Raw genomic sequence first — 15955 nt, 5'->3', positions numbered from 1 at the left:
CTCGTACTCGTAGTAATTCTTAGTTCGGCGGTGTCCCGTAAGTGCTATCCGGCGATTGCCTAGGCACTCTCGGCGATGCTTGCCGGTATCCCCGACCCCCGTAGTAATTCTTAGTTCGGCGGTGTCCCGTAAGTGCGATGCCGCGATGCCTGTCGATATCCCTGACCCTCGTAAAATTCTTAGGCCGGCAGGGTCCCGTAAGTACCGTCCGGCGATAGCCTAGGTACTATCGGCGATACTTGTCGGTATTCCCGCATAGCAAAGTTCCCCTTTCCGCGTCGTAGTAATTCTTAGGCCGACAGGGTCCCGTAAGTACCGTCCGGCGATAGCCTAGGTACTCTCAGCGATACTTGTCGGTATTTCCGCATAGCAAAGTTCCCCTTTCCGCGTCGCAGTAATTCTTAGGCCGACAGGGTCCCGTAAGTACCGTCCGGCGATAGCCTAAGTACTCTCGGCGATACTTGTCGGTATTCCCGCATAGCAAAGTTCCCCTTTCCGCGTCGTAGTAATTCTTAGACCGACAGGGTCCCGTGAGTACCGTCCGGCGATAGCCTAGGTACTCTCGGCGATACTTGCCGGTATTTCCGCATAGCAAAGTCCCCTTTCCGCGTCGTAGTAATTCTTAGGCCGACAGGGTCCCGTAAGTACCGTCCGGCGATAGCCTAGGTACTCTCGGCGATACTTGTCGGTATTCCCGCATAGCATAGTCCCCCTTTCCGCTTCTTAGTAACTCTCAGGCCGGCGGGGTCCCGTAAGTACTGTCCGGCGATAGCCTAGGTACTCTCGGCGACACCTGTCGGTATTATCGCATAGTAAAGACCTCCGTATTGATTCTGAGTTCGGTGGGGCCCTGAAGGCGCTATTCGGCGATAACCGGAGTGTTCTCGGTGAAACCAACTGCCCCGTCCCACGCTACGATCGCTCCCGTCCGCGGGACTGCGGCCCCGTCCCCCATCGTCGGTCCGAAATACGGAGTCCCGGCAAATTATAAATATTGCTGTAATTTCGACCCTGGAGTAGACTGAGATATGTACCCCAGCCCAGGATCGCTTCCTTACAGATGGCGCCCGAGCAGGGACTCCGGGGTTCCGTTATGTTTTGGGGCGCTAAGTGGAACAGTCGATCAGAAGAAAGAGTAGCAGGGGGAATCGGGACTGTACCATGCGCAAGCACGGCCAGTCGGAATCATTAGGACAAGAATAGCTGTATATCTCTGAAAAAAAAAACCGCACGTGAGGTCGCCCATTATTCACGTACAGCCGAGGCTGGCTTCCCTAACCTCCCTAGCAATAGCGTCAGCACGTGGCCGCTGCGCCCACATGAGGAGGAGAGCGACGCGGCGAGGCGGCAGAGAAAGAGAACCGAGCCGAAGCTGGGCAGAAATCGCTAGAGAGAGAGCGATACGTACATTTTTTCGGCATTTTTTCCTTTTGTTTTGAATAAACAGCCGGTGTTTTCCTAACTAAATTCTAATTATACTTTCTAACCAGACAGCAATCTGGAAACCTATTCATTTACGCGAGTGCATGCCTTTGATTTGTGTTAAAACATTATTTAACTTTTTATTTTTCGGCGTCGGCTTGTGCTTGTGTTTGTGTTGTTGCAGTGAGCGAGTACGCATTACATCGCATGGCAGTCCGCTCTCGTCTGGTAGCTTTTGTTGTTTTATCACTCTCTCGCTATCACCTCAACTTCAATACCTGTTCTTTCTCTCTCGCTCTTCAAACTTTCTGAGCAATAGCGCTCTCTGCTTAGTAGCTCTCGCTATAACCGCTCTCCACTCTGCTCTCTTTTTTTTACCAATTCCGCTTTGAGCGTTGTCTGGCACATTGGTCTGATACCAATTTGTTTTGCAAATAATAGTAAATAAATAAATAATAAAATGGAATACGCTGTGGTCTGTGCCAAAAAAGCTGTAAGAAGCAGATCACCCACGATCAGCCGAATGTCCCCTGCTGGCTCTGCGACAGCGTAGTGCACGCAAAATGCGCTGGATTTTCTGGCCTCGTGAGTGATGCTATAGCCAAACGTAATGGCTTGCATTCCAGTTGCGACGCATGCCGTGCGGTGGAGAAAGACATGGTGGCTTTCATGAGGCAGACGCGGAGTGGCTTTAAGGAGCTGACCGTTGGTTTTAAAAACCAATACGATCGGCTCCTAGCCATGGAGGCTCAGTTTAGCGGTTTAAAACTGCTGAATGAGTCCCCGAGGCGCAAAAAGGTCACTCCGCGGGATCTGCAATTGCCAACCGTCACTCAGCCGTGCGCCGCCGAAAAACTGACTCCGACCACTCCAAGTGTGCAGCAGTTGATCTCGTTTGCCACTCCAAGGGCAACGACAGCTGCTGGCGATGCAGATTCGGTAGCCGAATTCATCGCCTCGGAGAATGTGCAGCCAAGTACGTCTGCAGCGTCCGTGTCCGTGGTGTCCGCAAGTTCGCTAGTTGTCCCGTTTATCCCGATCCCTCCAGTAAATAGACGTTCCGGAACTCCGGTTATTGCCACCACAGGTACTAGGCCTGTGGTGACTAAACCACTGGTGGGAGTCCCACCAAAACGACAAGTTTTTGTTTCACGTCTGGCCCCTGACCTCACATCTAACGATGTAATTGCTTTTATTCAAAGCAAAATAAAAGCCGTGGGTTTAAAGGTGGAGAAATTTAACTTCTCTTATGCCAGGGAGATAGCCTCGTTTAAGATAAGCATCTCCCCAACTCAATTTGACACCATTTGCTCCGCCAAATTTTGGCCGGAGCATTTGGTGGTGAATGAGTTTAAGGCTAAGAAGAAGAATAGGCCCCCCATATCCCTTCCAAATCTTTCCAGTGTGCCACCCTCAACCTCAACTTCCTCTTCCTCAACTTCCCGTCTTGTTTCCACCTTTCCAAAAAACTAACTTCTCTTTTAGTAACCTATCAGAATGTAAGAGGCTTCCGTAGTAAGCTCAGCATTCTTTTCCGGGATAGTGTTGCATTTGCTTCCCACGTTATTGTGTTTACTGAAACCTGGTTAAAGCCGGACATTCTTAGTTCCGAGGTTTTGGCAGGTCGGTACACAACTTTTAGAAAGGACCGTTCGTCTCGACGTGCAGGGGGGTTCTAATTGCAGTGGACTCTTACTTCACGTCGGAACACTTCACAGTCCAAGTTCAACAGGAACTGGAATTCCTGTGTGTAAAACTGATTCTTCCCGCTTTCGCTATATTCATTACTTGCTCGTATATCCCACCTTCTTCGGATATTTCAATTTATGAGCATCACTTGTCCGCTTTAACCGCTGTTTCTTCCTCGCTATCTGATAAAGATCGTATGATAGTTCTTGGTGACTTCAACTTGCCAGGAACTGTTTGGTCTTCGGTAAACGAGTCTAGTATCCTAGTGCCCATGTCACGACATGACTTCGTTGACGGCTTGCTTGACCTATCCCTGTCTCAAGTCAACCATGTGAAAAATTCCTTGGGTCTATTGCTTGATCTGTGCCTTGTATCGGATCCGACCATAGTGTTGTTAACCCGAGCCCTTCCGCTCACTATACCTGAAGACGCCTACCACCCTACTTTCGAGGTGTCGCTAGATATAGGACCAACTGTATTGGATCGGTCGAGTAGGCTGCCCGAACGTGTCCGCTGCTTTCGTAAAGCTGAGTTTGCGAAGCTTAATAACCTCATTAGGGATTTTGATTGGTCCGCTTTGTACTTGTGCACTGATATCATAAAAGGCACAAACATTTTTTACAATGCTCTTGGCACATTTTTCGATTCTTGTGTCCCGCTTTCTTGTCCGACTAGATCTGGAAAACCCCCTTGGTTTACCAAAGAGTTATCCAGTCTAAAAAACTTAAAATCAAGACTTTATAAAAAATTTCAAGAAGTGGGTTCTCCTACTTCTCACTCTCGCTATGTATTAGCTCGGTCAAACTTTTCAGTTCTTAATGCTCAATGCTATAAGAACTACCTATCTCGATGCAGGATACGTTTTTCTCAGGACCCTAAACAGTTTTACAGCTTCGTAAACAGTAAGCGTAGAACGTCCGCACACCCATCCTCGCTATCATTTTGTAATACGTCGGCAAATAATGATCAGGCAATTGCCGATCTTTTTGCCCAATTCTTCCAAACCACCTATTCTGAGGAAAGCTACTCTGGTCATCCGTACCCATACGGTTTACCGAGGTCGAACGGCATTTTCAGTCCCTTGTTAAATGAATGTTCCCTACTTCATGATCTTCGACTAGTTAAGCCGGTGTTTTCACCGGGTCCAGACGGGGTTCCAGGTTGTGTACTCAGGTACTGCGCCGAGGCTCTGTGTGGACCTTTGCTTAAACTATTTACCCTGTCCATTGATTCTTCTTGCTTCCCCCGATCTGGAAGGAATCGTTTATAATTCCTCTCCATAAAAAAGGTAGGAAGTCTGATGCAAAAAATTATAGAGGTATAGCAAAGTTATCCGCTATTCCTAAAACGTTTGAGAAGGTTTTAACTCCGCACTTGCAACATCTCTGCAAGTCACTTATATCTCCAACTCAGCATGGATTTATAAGGCGGCGATCAACCACCACGAACTTGTTAGAGTTTACCTCTTTCATTATTAAAGGCTTTCAATGTAACTTACAGACGGATGTTATTTACACCGACTTTAGTAAAGCATTCGACTCTGTAAACCATTCCCTTTTAGCGCATAAACTTGACCTTTTAGGGTTTCCGCCCAACCTCCTGAGATGGATTTCTAGCTATCTTTGTTCTAGGTCTCAAAGAGTCCTCTTCAAAAACTCCCTCTCTTTACCAGTAAAGGTTTCTTCGGGAGTACCACAAGGCAGCCATCTAGGCCCCTTACTCTTCACACTATTTATTAATGACTTACCTTCAGTATTAACATACTCTCGAGTACTTATGTATGCGGATGATGTTAAACTCTGTGTCCAGTACAAGGACATTTCATTTCATTCTCGCTTGCAATCCGATCTCAATAACTTTCAGTCATGGTGTTGTGCAAACTTGTTACACCTTAATGCCTCGAAATGCAAAGTTATGACATTTCATCGTTCTAGCCCTTTGTTGGCTCCCTACACCCTATTTGGTGGTTCTCTTGAGAGAATTACCCTGGTGGATGATCTGGGTGTTATGTTAGACCCCAAGTTAAAGTTTTCCGAACACATTTCTACCATGGTAAATAAGGCCATGGGCGTGCTTGGGTTTATAAAGAGGTGGTCAAAGGAAATTGACGACCCCTATATAACAAAGACTCTCTATACCTCGCTTGTTCGTCCGATCTTAGAATACGGCTCCTGTGTATGGTGCCCTCAGTACAAAGTACACCAGGACCGTATAGAATCAGTACAGAAAAACTTTTTACTCTTTGCTCTGCGGGGCCTTAACTGGGATGCGGGTGTAAGACTCCCATCTTACTCTAGTAGACTACTATTAGTAAACCTCCCATCCTTAGTTAACCGTAGAAAAATGCTTGGTGTGATATTTATGCACAACTTGATCAGGGGTGACATAGACAGCCCTGATCTGTTGAGCCGCATAAACTTCACGATTCCTATTAGACTGACTAGAAATTTTATACCGTTGTTCCTTCCACTTTGTAGATCGAATTATTCCTTGCATGAACCGTTTAGGGTCTTGTGCTCGGATTATAATTCCCTCTACCATATTATATCCACCACTAATTCTCTTCCTCTTATTAAATTATTAATCCTTACACACCTTTCTATTAATTAGTAACTGTAGTGGTATTTGTACTTTGATTGCATGCTTAGTTTCTTAGTAAGTTTAGTACTAATTTTCCTCGAATGTTAGTCTAATAGCTATCTTTCTTGCATGTTCGCGTTTGGTTCGGCTACGCACCGCGCGTCATGCGGTAGCGCACCTCGGTCGGTTGGGCGGGAGGAGGGCTGCGTTTTGCCTGGGATCCGCGCGTAACAGCTCTCTGCTGGTGTCACACGGGCCACTTGACGGTGCAGTAACTGCATCGCCTCTTGAAAGATGCAGTCATTGCATGTCAACGTCCAAAAGTAAAAAAAACGAGGGGGAACGTTGTGAGTTGCTGCGGACACCGCAACTCTACGGTTATACCCGATACTAAGTCAGTATGGCTCTCCTCCGGCAGACGCCGCTAATATTAAACGACACGACAAAGAGTGCGTGCGAGAGAGACAGAAAATCAGTCTGAGCGTGACGTCGGGCGCTGCGTAGCCACTGCAAATTGATTTGTTCCTATTGGCTATAAAAATGATCCGATCTGATCCAGATTCAGCAATCTGATAGATATGGTCATTATCTATGATTCTGCGTTTTTAGTTTTCTCGAATGTGCAATATTGTGGATGCAACAGATTTTCGTCCTTTGTGTGGGCGGAAGGGGGTGGGGCGAAATTTTGAGATACAGCAGTGCGGATACCAAATTTGGTTACTCTAGCCCTAATAGTCTCTGCGATTTTTGAATATCCCCAGATTTTCGTCCTTTGCGGGGGCGGAAGGGGGTGTGGCGAAATTTTGAAACAAACTCTTCTCGGTCCGATATATTTGGAGTGTGGATACCAAATTTGGTTGCTCTAGCTTTTGTAGTCTCTGAGATCTTGGCGCTAATGTTTTACTCTAAGCAAAGCCGCCTATGCTACGTGTGTGTTAGAGAGAGACAGGGCGAGAAAAAATGAAATTGTTTTCTTGATGCTGGCTATAATAATAATACGATCCAATTCAGATTCCGCAGTCTTAAAGATATGGTCATTCTCTACAATTCTACGTTTTTGGTTTTCTCATATCTTTAAAATTGTGGATGCCACAGATTTTCGTCCTTTGTGGGGGCGGAAGTGGGCGGGGCGAAGTTTTGAAATATTTTTGTAGCAGTGACATATCACACAAGTCTGGATCCAAAACATCGTTGCTCTAGCTCTTATAGTCTTTGAGCACTATGCGCTGAAGGGGACGGACAGACGGACAGACGGACAGACGGACGGACGGACGGACGGACAGACAGACAGGGCTCAATCGACTCGGCTATTGATGCTGATCAAGAATATATATACTTTATGGGGTCGGAAACGATTCCTTTTGGACGTTACACACATCCACTTTTACCACAAATCTAATATACCCCAATACTCATTTTGAGTATCGGGTATAACGAGGGGGAACGTTGTGAGTTGCTGCGGACACCGCAACTCTACGGTTATACCCGATACTAAGTCAGTATGGCTCTCCTCCGGCAGACGCCGCTAATATTAAACGACACGACAACGAGTGCGTGCGAGAGAAACAGAAAATCAGTCTGAGCGTGACGTCGGGCGCTGCGTAGCCACTGCAAATTGATTTGTTCCTATTGGCTATAAAAATGATCTGATCTGATCCAGATTCAGCAATCTGATAGATATGGTCATTATCTATGATTCTGCGTTTTTAGTTTTCTCGAATGTGCAATATTGTGGATGCAACAGATTTTCGTCCTTTGTGTTGGCGGAAGGGGGTGGGGCGAAGTTTTGAAATATTTTTGTAGCAGTGACATATCACAGAAGTCTGGATCCAAAACATCGTTGCTCTAGCTCTTATAGTCTTTGAGCACTATGCGCTGAAGGGGACGGACAGACGGACAGACGGACAGACGGACGGACGGACGGACGGACAGACAGACAGGGCTCAATCGACTCGGCTATTGATGCTGATCAAGAATATATATACTTTATGGGGTCGGAAACGATTCCTTCTGGACGTTACACACATCCACTTTTACCACAAATCTAATATACCCCAATACTCATTTTGAGTATCGGGTATAAAAAAAATTGGCAAATAACTGTGACTGTGAAAAATAAATATAACGAGGGGGAACGTTGTGGGTTGCTGCGGACACCGCAACTCTACAGTTATACCCGATACTAAGTCAGTATGGCTCTCCTCCGGCAGACGCTGCTAATATTAAACGACACGACAAAGAGTGCGTGCGAGAGAGACAGAAAATCAGTCTGAGCGTGACGTCGGGCGCTGCGTAGCCAGTGAAAATTGATTTGTTCCTTTTGGGTATAAAAATGATCTGATCTGATCCAGATTCAGCAATCTGATATATATGATCATTATCTATGATTCTGCGTTTTTAGTTTTCTCGAATGTGCAATATTGTGGATGCAACAGATTTTCGTCCTTTGTGTTGGCGGAAGGGGGTGGGGCGAAACTTTGAGATACACGTTTTATAGTAAGATCTAACAGGAGTGCGGATACCAAATTTGGTTACTCTAGCCTTAATAGTCTCTGAGATTTGTGAATATCCCCAGATTTTCATCCTTTGCGGGGGCGGAAGGGGGTGTGGCGAAATTTTGAAACAAACTCGTCTCGGTGCGATATATTAGGAGTGTGGATACCAAATTTGGTTGCTCTAGCTTTTATAGTTTTTGAGATCTAGGCGCTAATGTTTTACTCTAAGCAAAGCCGGCTATGCTACGTGTGTGTTAGAGAGAGACAGGGCGAGAAAAAATGAAATTGTTTTCTTGATTCTGGCTATAATATTTGTACGATCTGGTTCAGATTTTGCACTCTAGAAGATATAGTCATCTTCTACGATTCTGCGTTTTTAGTTTTCTCGTATCGTCGAAATTGTGGATGCCACAGATTTTCGCCCTTTGTGGGGGCGGAAGTGGGCGGGGCAAAATTTTGAAATATTCTTGTAGCACTGACATATCACAGAAGTCTGGATCCAAAACATCGTTGCCCTCGCTCTTATAGTCTTTGAGCACTAGGCGCTGAAGGGGACGGACAGACGGACGGACGGACAGACAGACATGGCTCAATCGACTCGGCTATTGATGCTGATCAAGAATATATATACTTTATGGGGTCGGAAACGATTCCTTTTGGACGTTACACACATCCACTTTTACCACAAATCTAATATACCCCAATACTCATTTTGAGTATCGGGTATAACGAGGGGGAACGTTGTGAGTTGCTGCGGACACCGCAACTCTACGGTTATACCCGATACTAAGTCAGTATGGCTCTCCTCCGGCAGACGCCGCTAATATTAAACGACACGACAAAGAGTGCGTGCGAGAGAGACAGAAAATCAGTCTGAGCGTGGCGTCGGGCGCTGCGTAGCTACTGCAAATTGATTTGTTCCTATTGGCTATAAAAATGATCTGATCTAATCTGATCCAGATTCAGCAATCTGATAGATATGGTCATTATCTATGATTCTGCGTTTTTAGTTTTCTCGAATGTGCAATATTGTGGATGCAACAGATTTTCGTCCTTTGTGTTGGCGGAAGGGGGTGGGGCGAAACTTTGAGATACACGTTTTATAGTAAGATCTAACAGGAGTGCGGATACCAAATTTGGTTACTCTAGCCTTAATAGTCTCTGCGATTTTTGAATATCCCCAGATTTTCGTCCTTTGCGGGGGCGGAAGGGGGTGTGGCGAAATTTTGAAACAAACTCGTCTCGGTCCGATATATTTGGAGTGTGGATACCAAATTTGGTTGCTCTAGCTTTTGTAGTCTCTGAGATCTAGGCGCTAATGTTTTACTCTAAGCAAAGCCGCCTATGCTACGTGTGTGTTAGAGAGAGACAGGGCGAGAAAAAATGAAATTGTTTTCTTGATGCTGGCTATAATAATAAAACGATCCAATTCAGATTCCGCAGTCTTAAAGATATGGTCATTCTCTACAATTCTACGATTTTGGTTTTTCATATCTTTAAAATTGTGGATGCCACAGATTTTCGTCCTTTGTGGGGGCGGAAGTTGGCGGGCCGAAGTTTTGAAATATTTTTGTAGCAGTGACATATCACAGAAGTCTGGATCCAAAACATCGTTGCTCTAGCTCTTATAGTCTTTGAGCACTAGGCGCTGAAGGGGACGGACAGACGGACGGACGGACAGACAGACAGGGCTCAATCGACTCGGCTTATGATGCTGATCAAGAATATATATACTTTATGGGGTCGGAAACGATTCCTTCTGGACGTTACACACATCCACTTTTACCACAAATCTAATATACCCCAATACTCATTTTGAGTATCGGGTATAAAAAAGACCAACCAGCCCGGCTATATATTTCGTACTCAGACCCAGAAGAGGATAGTCAACGCCCGGCCCTCAGCGAGAATAGTCAATGCCCGGCCCTCAGCGCGAGCAGTCAACGCCCGGTCTTCAGAGCAGTCATTCGATGCCCGGTCTTCAGCGCGATCATTCAATGCCCGGCCTACAAAACAATAGCCGATAGTCAACGCCCGGCCCTCAGCGAGAAGAGTCGATGCCCGACCCTCAGCGCGAGCAGTCAACGCCCGGTCCTCAGAGCAGTTATTCAATGCACGGTCTTCAGCGTGATCATTCAAAGCCCAGCCTACAAAACTATAGCCGAAAGTAAACGCCCGGTCTTCGAAGTGATCCAACGCTTAAATCAACGAACCCAGCACGACCAGGACCACAAGGACAATTCCAAGGACAACGATAGCAAGGACTATCGACCAGGACCCCAAGCAGCAAGGACGCCAAGGACGCCTCCACTGGACAACCGTGTTAACCGTGCATACGCCGCGCTTCCGTGACTAGCCCCAAGGACTCCGGTATTCAGTGCGTTACCTAAGAAAAGATTCTACCGGAGGGTCAATACGTAATACTACCGTCGGAAACGCGAAAGACCTCGAAGTGCCAGTTCGTATCGTTTCGGCGCAAGGACGAATTGCAGGCCATCGCCGCCGAATTCGGCCTCGGTGAAACCGGGACAGTGGACGAACTGCGCAGCCGGATCTCGGCCTTTATTTCGCGCGGTGAGCATCCGACTGCGATCGAAAAACGGATCAAAGAGCTCGGAATGGTCTTCGACAGCGCGCCCAGCCCGAGAAGCCCGAGGAACACGTCCCCGTCGCCGGGACCGAGTCAGCGAGAGCGGCAGGAAGGGATCTGTGCGGAGCAGCCTCTATCTATCATAATTCCCGAGTTCCCGCGCGCAGCTCACGGCGACTCTGGCCGGCTTGAAACCACGACTGACCGGCGACATGGTGACAATCACCACTAGCACCGCTTCCCCGAGGAAGCCGGAACTTCGCGACCCGGAAGGGAAGAAATTTCCTTCGCCGCCCTGGCCGATAAGCTGCGCAATTGGGGTCTGAAGTTCGACGGACACTCGGATGCGCTGGCTTTCATCGAACGGTTGGAAGAAAGAGTCGACTCATATGGCGGAAGCCCAGCTCAACTGCCGCGAGCCATCTCCGAGCTACTAGCTGGCAAGGCAGAAGGATGGTTTAGGACGTTCCAGATGCAAGGCAAGCCATGGACCGAGTTCCGGAAGGAGTTCTTGGAGTTCTTCCTACCCCCGCGATACTTTCAGCGCTTGGAAGATACGATCCGCTCCCGTCGCCAACGACCCCGAGAAGCCTTTCAGGACTACTTGATCGACATCCGACTCATGATGCAACGTGCTCAGTATACTCCAGACAGGGAGCTGGACAGGATCTACGAGAACCTTCGGCCGGAATACCAACTGTTCACCCGTAGACATGAGTTCGAGACGTTGCGAGAACTGACCCAATTGATCGTAGCGTACGAGACAACGCGAGACCGCGAACAAACCCACCCAGCTAACGACCGCCCAAATACGAAAGCCAGAACGCCATCATACCAAGGGCCCGGATTATCCACCCCACAGCATGCTCCTCCAGACGACACCGGGCCCTCCCGGAGAGCCGAGACGGCAAGCCGCGTAGTTACCCAGGATGGAGACTGGCCGGTGAACACACGCCGGGCCTGCCGGAATTGCGGGGAGGAAGGTCATTTCAGCAGTTCATGCAGGAATCGGCGAGTGCTATTCTGTTGGGAGTGTGGCCGCCGCGGCTGCGGACGATCGACTGCTGCAGGCTATCCGAGTCGGGAAACGGGCCGAGTCTCCGCTCGTCAGGGATCCGATCGGAGACATACCTCCAGGGCCCCCAGGAGTAACTCATCCCTTAAGTTTGGAAGGAGGCAGGATCGCCGACATTCCCAAGTCGAGTGGCCATCAGCGAAGCCGACGTTGTCAAGCAGCAGATCGATGAATGGGCCAACGCTGGCATAATACGACGCTCATCATCAAATTTCGCCAGTCGGACTGTAATTGTCAAGAAAAAGGATGGGAGCAGCCGGGTCTGCGTGGACTATCGTCAGTTGAACAAGATGGTCTTGAAAGATTGCTTTCCCGTTCCAATCGTTGAAGAGGTGCTGGAAAAACTGGAAAATGCTAAGGTGTTCACCATCATGGACTTAGAAAATGGGTTTTTCCACGTTCCTGTGGAAGAAAGCAGCAAAAAATATACGGCGTTCATAACGAAGGAAGGCCTCTTTGAGTTCAACCGTGCGCCTATCGGTTTTTGCAATTCGCCAGCAGTTTTCATCCGTTTTATAAGTTTTGTATTTCAAAACCTTATAAATGAAAACATTCTTGACCTGTACATGGACGAAATCGTTATACACGCTGAAACCGCCGACGAATGCCTGGGAAAGCTGAAGAAGGTTTTTGATGCAGCAGCTGAATACGGGCTGAAGATGAAGTGGAAGAAGTGCCGATTTCTGCAGTCGACCATTACATTTTTGGGTCATCAAGTTGGAGGAGGGGAAATCAAGCCTGGATTGGAGAAAACCAAAGCCGTCATCAAGTTCCCGATGCCGAAAAACATAAAGGCTGTGCAGTCGTTTTTAGGATTAACTGGGTTTTTCCGTAAATTCATAAGAAACTATTCGCTAATCGCCAAACCACTGACCAATCTGCTGCGAAAAGATGTCCCATTTAAAATGAGTATGGAGGAGCAGCAGGCGTTCGCTACATTAAAGGAAGCATTGGTGAAAGAGCCGGTCTTGAAACTTTATCGCAGGAATGCAAAAACCGAGATACACACTGATGCGTCAAAGGACGGGTTTGCAGCGGCGTTGTTACAATGGCACGAAGGACAATTGCATCCGATCTTATTCTGGAGTAAGAAAACCTCGAAGTCTGAAGCACGACAGCATAGCTATATACAGAAAGCCAAAGCAATTTTCCTAGCGTGCAAAAAATTTCGTCAGTACATACTTGGGACCAACTTTAAGCTCGTAACGGATTGCGCTGCTTTCAAGCAAACGTTAAGCAAGAAGGACGTTCCGCGGGAGGTAGCCCAATGGGTCCTGTACTTGCAGGACTACGACTTTGAAGTGGAACACAGACCAGGAGAACGGCTGAAGCATGTGGATTGCCTGAGTAGGTACCCAATTGATGTCATGATGGTATCTTCGGAAGTCACAGCAAGAATTAAGAAAGCCCAGCAGGAGGATACGATGATCAAAGCAGTTTCCGAAATTTTGAAAAGTAAACCATATGACAACTTTAAGTTGAAGGCTGGTCTCGTATACAAAGTGGTGCAAGGCACGGACTTGCTGGCAATACCGAAGTCATTAGAAAAAGAAATAATAACCGACGCTCACAACGCAGGACACTTTGCCGCTCAAAAAACAATGCATACCGTACAGCGGAGCTATTGGATTCCACATCTGGAAGGAAAAGTAATGCAGATCATAGGAAACTGTATGAAATGTATAATCTACAACAAAAAGCTTGGCAAAAAAGAGGGATTTCTGCATCAAATTGACAAAGGATCACAGCCGCTGTATACTATACACGTGGATCACCTTGGGCCTATGGATGCTACTTCAAAGCAGTACAAGTACATCTTCGCAATGGTTGATAGCTTCAGTAAGTTCGTATGGATGTATCCCACAAAAACAACAGGAGCACACGAAGTTCTCAAGAAGTTAAGGGAGTGGTCTGATGTATTTGGTAATCCGGCACGCATAGTAAGCGATCGTGGAGCAGCATTTACATCTTCAAGCTTTGAGGAGTTTGTCAAGGAAAAGAACATCGAACACATATGGAGCACCACAGGGGTACCAAGAGGAAACGGACAAATTGAACGCGTAAACCGATCTATTCTGAGCATCATTTCCAAATTGTCGTCGGAGGAACCTGGAAGATGGTATAAGTTCGTACCGCGAGTTCAGAGGGCTATTAACAGCACTGTTCATGCGTCTACAAAGCGTTGTCCATTTGAGCTGATGATCGGTGTAAAAATGCGTTGTGGACCGGATAGCGACATACTTCAGCTAATAGAAAAAGAGATGGTTGATAATTTTGAAGACGAGAGGAAAATATTCAGCAGGCCCAGGACAGATACAAGGAACAATTCGATAAAAAGCGGAAATGCGAATACGGATACAAGGTCGGAGATCTCGTAGCCATACGTAGAACACAATTTGTAACCGGAAGAAAGATGGCCAGCGAATTCTTAGGACCATACGAAATAACCAACGTGAAACGAGGCGGACGCTATAATGTTCGGAAGGCAGCAGACGTCGAAGGACCAAGCAATACGACCACAAGCAATGATAACATGAAACTATGGAGGTTCTCTGTAGAAAACGAGGACGCATGGTCATCAGGGACTGATGACTAATCAGGATGACCGAGTGTAAGAAGGAGTGGGCCAGCTGGCCTATTGAGGGGGCAGTAATAACAGCAGCAGAGGAACAGCTGATTAGCATCAACAGCAGTAGTAACAGCAGCAGCAACAGCAGTAGTAACAGAAGCAGATCAACAGCGGACAGAGAAGAAGAGGAACCGAGCGAAGCAGTGAAAAGGAGAGAACAGCAGCATACGGACGCGACTCAAGCAGCAGCAGAAAATCAGCAGAAATAAGCCGTAACATTAAGAACTTTTGTAAGCACACATACCAGGCCACCGCGATAATAATACGAATAAACAATACTCTAAATAATATCTTACATATATAGACGAATTTCTTCAGGATGAAATCTCTTGTTAGGTGGTTTATTAGGCATACATTACATGTATTACTTTTTAAATTCTTATCGCATTAAAATGGAGTGCGCTTATGGCGTGCCTGGTGGTCTCTCCAGTTCCTGTTTGGGGGCTGGCCGCAGATCCTCGACAGTCCTTAAGTCCATGCCTTTCTACCAGTATGTATGGACTATGGCTACGCTTAACTTAATTAACTTGACTTTGGAACTCGTGCTCGTCATCGACCACAGCAAAGGCAAACACACAAGAGTACAGTACTGGGTACAGTCTCCTTTTGGCCAATTTGTATCAATGAGAGGGGATGATGAAGCTGTGTGTCTGTAGAAATGCTTGTAAGCCAATCTAGAAACCAGAAAAGTTCCCAACAAAAAACGCAAAAAAAGAAAACGACAATTTGTTGTTTTTTGTTTCGAGGTTTTTAAAATGTTTGTGTATTTTTTTCAAAGAAATTTCTGTTTGTTCTTGTTGTCTATTTGTTTTCTGATGCGTTCTTCTTCATGTTCTATTGCAATTTTTACAATATTCGTAAATATATATATATGTATATTTATCATTGTTCATATATATTTATGAATATATAGATATAGGCGCAGATTCTTTTGTTTTTGTTTCTATGCCCCTCAAAATATTGTAAGTTGCTAAAAACAAACGAAAATAAAAACTGATGCACGTTTAGAATTGAAACGTGGTGAAATCGGGAAATCCAGCACTTCTGCTGCATACTTTCGAGGGAATGGATCCCCGTTGCTCTGACTGTACCGGCCTGGGCCGTTGCTTTTGTTAGAACAATTACATTTTCATTCCGAGTTTAACCATTTTTAGAGATTTGAAAAAATTCGTTTTTGCCATTTGCCTGCAATTTGCTTAGATTTTGCGTTGTAATTGAATTTTTTTAAAACGCACAAATTTTCGGTACAAAATGTTTTCATTTTTGTTTGTTAAATAAAGTTATAGAAAAGTTTTTGGGTTTTTTTTTCGTGTTTTCGTTTTTTTTTCGTTAGCGCAAATGGTGTTTTTTTTTTATAGTTTCTTCTTTGTTGTCCTTCAGCGACCTGTCCAAAGTCAAGCAAACAATAAAAGATCAAATTTCCCTTAATTATTATATTATAGAAAACACGCAAGATTTGTGTGTGTTCTTTTTAT

The sequence above is a fragment of the Drosophila miranda genome (genome assembly GCF_003369915.1).
Source record: "Drosophila miranda strain MSH22 chromosome Y unlocalized genomic scaffold, D.miranda_PacBio2.1 Contig_Y1_pilon, whole genome shotgun sequence".
Classification (NCBI taxonomy): domain Eukaryota; kingdom Metazoa; phylum Arthropoda; class Insecta; order Diptera; family Drosophilidae; genus Drosophila; species Drosophila miranda.
The sequence above is the reverse complement of the archived record's forward strand: the minus strand, read 5'-3'. Positions refer to the sequence as shown.